Here is a 3951-nt window from a genome sequence, read left to right as displayed (position 1 = left end):
AACCCCTGAGTTTCGACAAATCATCCAACACCAATCTGGCCAAGTTGATCTTATCTTTGATAGAAGAAATTCTTTCTCTATCCCTAGATCTGTTAGGACATCTTCTAATGATTTCCAATCAGCCATGTCTAGAAGATCCTTGTCTATGTCTAGAACTACTTCAATCAGAAGAGACCAACCCGAGTCTAGTGCTCGACCTTCACTCTCGCATGATGGATCAACTATTCATCTTGCAGAATATGTTAATTCTACTCCTGTCAAGACTACCTATGACAAGGATGAAGAACATCAATCCACTTTATCTCCAACGTATTCTTCTCTAGAAACTACTGGAGAAACTTCTGATTTCATCGGAGCAATTACTGCTGAATTTGTCATTGACAAAGAAGGCATCCGAGCTGACTTCTACTCTGATCGTTGGACCCAGCAAAGAGAATGGTTCTTTGCAAATTACCAAGGTAAGAGGAGAAAGAAAATCCAAGATAAATTTTATGGGTTCCTTGAACTCGCCCAACAAAACATCTTCTTCTTTGACTGGTTTCATGCGTATACCATTAAGAAGAAAATCCCTTACCCTTACCAAGTCGACGTTCTTAGTTGGCAGCTTAAGGATGGCAAAGAAACCCTCTCAAATCTTCCTCCTAAAACTCCTTTCTTCCTTAAAGGAGCTCAATCTGCACCTGTTTTGGCTTCTCCCTTCAAAACCAGAGAAGGAGAAGGTGATGTCACCAGCAAAGACATCAAAGACCTCATGGAACAAGCCAATTATACCAACAAGTATCTTCAGACTCTTGGAGAATCTCAAACGAAAGATTCTTCTAGGAAAGAAAAAGGAAAGGTCAAGATTGAACCGTCCTCTCCTCCTAATATCCCTAAAGGATGTCAACTGGAAAATCCTCTATTCAAGCCTTTCCAAATCAGTAGCCGTTCTAGGCACTCGGCTCAATCTCTTCGTGCCAAAAATGAATCTGACAATGAACTTCTCCAAAAGGTTGTAGAGCAACTTAAGCTTCTCAATCAAGTGGTTCCTGAATCTCCTGCTACTACCCCAGTAGCAGTCTCTGCTCCTGCTCCTCCAACAGCAGCTCCTGAACCTGTAATCCGTAGAAGTTCTACGCGTAATGCCTCTGCTTCTTCGTTGAACAACATCGAAGAAGGAGAATCCGATGATCGATCTGTCAGGAGTATTCCTGTAGTCAACCCAGTCATTCACAATTCTAGGAATCAGTGGAGGAAGGAAACCAAACTCTATTACCCTAGAGCCACCGCTCCTGATCTCCTATTAGAAGAAAAGGATTCTTCTAATTTCAAAAGCTTTAGCGCCAACAATGTTTATGAATGGAACATTGATGGTGAAAACGAGTATGGCATCACCAAAATCCTCCAAAACATGACAATGGTTGCCACTGCTTATGAAACCTCCAACAATTGTCCTGAATCCCTTATTGTCGAAATCTTGGTTGCTGGTTTCTATGGCCAACTCAAAGGATGGTGGGATAATTATCTCACTGAAGATGAAAAGAATCAAATCTTGACTGCAGTCAAGACTGATGAAGAAGGAAATCCCATCATTGAAGATGGCAAGTTCATCTCTGATGTAGGGGTGAGCAAAAAAACCGGCCCGACCCAAAACCGACGAAACCGAACAAAAAAACATGCTATCGATCGGGTCGGGTTGGTCGTTCGGGTAAGGAAAAGCACTGAAACAGTTTGGGACGGGTGAATTCGGTCGGGTGCGGGTTGGGAATTTAAAACCCATCGGTACCCGACCCCACCCGACATTATCTTTCTGCCCAAAATTTCCTCGATTTGTGCACTTTCAAACTTTTAATATATATTTAATTATACTTTTGTCATGTAACTCTGTCACCTAATACTAGTAGCACTGCAGGAACACAGCTAGTCAGCTACTATTTCCAATCCATCACGCAATGTCACATTATGTCTACTTTTTTTTATCTTTTTTAATTAATGTAAAACTTTAAACTTTAAAGGGAAAGGAGAACAACTAAAGTTACTGAAGCATAAATTGGTGGTCAGGAACATCCATACTTGAAACTTCCAAAGAAATATCCTAAACTTGCAGGTCTAAGCATCACCTTTGCTGCACCACGGTGGCTCATAATCTCCATCAAATCCTAAACTTGCAGGAACATTTAGCTATGTTATTTTGCATGCTCATAATCTCCATCAGATCATTTCCAGAAAGGGTAAAAGTATCCCACGGTGGCTTCCTTCCATCTTCATCTACTGCACCTTCAACCTTCCATTACACTAGCTTCTTCCTTCATATCAACAACTCTTCCCCTCCACACTCTCGTTTCTCTCATTCTCTCAAGCCTCCCTTTTACATTTCTTCTCCTGCATGTTACAACTTACAAGTCGCCTCACCATTTCTCTCTTGAATTGAAGGTTGTCTCCATCGCCGCTCCTCTGTTTTTTTTTTTCTGGTTAACCACCCGCCCCAACCCACCCGAACCGCCCGCTAACCCGTGCCACCCGAACCCGACGTAACCGATCAATCCCACGGTCGGAATCGGTTCTGAAAAATTGAGATTTTCACCCGCTCAAACCCGCCACTGTTCACCCGAACCCGAACCGACCCACCCGATGCTCACCCCTACTCTGATGCTGTCAATTCTCTAATCTTTACCATAGCCCAACATTTCGTTGGTGATCCTTCCCTCATCAAAGATAGATCTGGTGATCTTCTGTCTAACCTCAAGTGCAAATCTCTAGGTGATTTCAGATGGTATAAAGATACCTTCTTGACCAGAGTCTACACCCGAGAAGACAGTCAACAAGCCTTCTGGAAAGAGAAATTCCTGGCAGGTCTTCCTAAATCTTTTGGCGACAAAGTTCGTGAAAAACTTAGAAGCCAAAATCCTGGGGGAGAAATCCCTTATCAAACTCTTAGTTATGGCCAGCTCATAGCTATCATTCAAAGAGTTGCTCTCAAAATCTGTCAAGATGACAAAATCCAACAGCAACTCACAAAGGAGAAATCTCAGAATCGCAGGGATTTGGGTACCTTCTGCGAACAGTTTGGTATTCAGGGTTGCCCTAAGAAACCCAAACCTAAAAGGCAAGATCCTCCTAAACAACAGTGGAGAAGGAGATCTAGCAAAAATCATGATCATAGGAAACCCAAACCTAGATCTAAAACCCATCCTACGCAAGCTACAAAAATCCCTCCTGAGAATAGACCCTCTCAAGGAAAAGATGTCACCTGCTATAACTGTGGCAAGCCAGGCCATATTAGCAGGTATTGCAGACTCAAAAGAAGAATCTCTGAGCTTCATCTTGAACCTGAGATTGAAGACAAGATCAATAATCTTCTCATTCAAACTTATGATGAAGAAGAATCTGTCCCCTCGGACTCTGAGGTCTCTGAAGACCTAAATCAAATCCAGAATGATGATGATCAATCATCATCTTCTATCAATGTCTTGACCAATGAGCAAAACTTACTCTTCAGGGCCATCAATTCTATCCCTGATCCTGATGAGAAGAAAATCTACTTGGAACGTCTCAAGTTTACTCTTGAAGATAGACCTCCCAAAAGTCCCATTACTACCAATAAATTCAACCTCAAGGATACCTTCAAACGTCTTGAAAAATCTACTGTCAAACCTGTTACTATTCAAGACCTTCAATCTGAAGTCCATACCCTTAAGGCTGAGGTTAAAAGCTTTAAACAAATCCAAACCAGTCAGCAACTTATCTTAGAAAAACTGACTGAAGAAAATTCTGATGGAGACAGTTCTTCAAGTTCTTCATCAAATTCCAATCGTGATTCTAACAACAATGTTGGAGATTTTCTAGAAATCATTAACTATGTTACCATCCAGAAATTCTATATCAACATCACAATCATTATAGGAGATTTTATTTTAGAAACTCCAGCACTTTTTGATACTGGTGCTGATTCCAGTTGTATTTCTGAAGGAC

This window comes from Lotus japonicus, chromosome 4 (genome assembly GCF_012489685.1).
Source record: "Lotus japonicus ecotype B-129 chromosome 4, LjGifu_v1.2".
In the NCBI taxonomy this organism is placed as follows: domain Eukaryota; kingdom Viridiplantae; phylum Streptophyta; class Magnoliopsida; order Fabales; family Fabaceae; genus Lotus; species Lotus japonicus.
Note: the sequence above shows the minus strand (reverse complement) of the source record.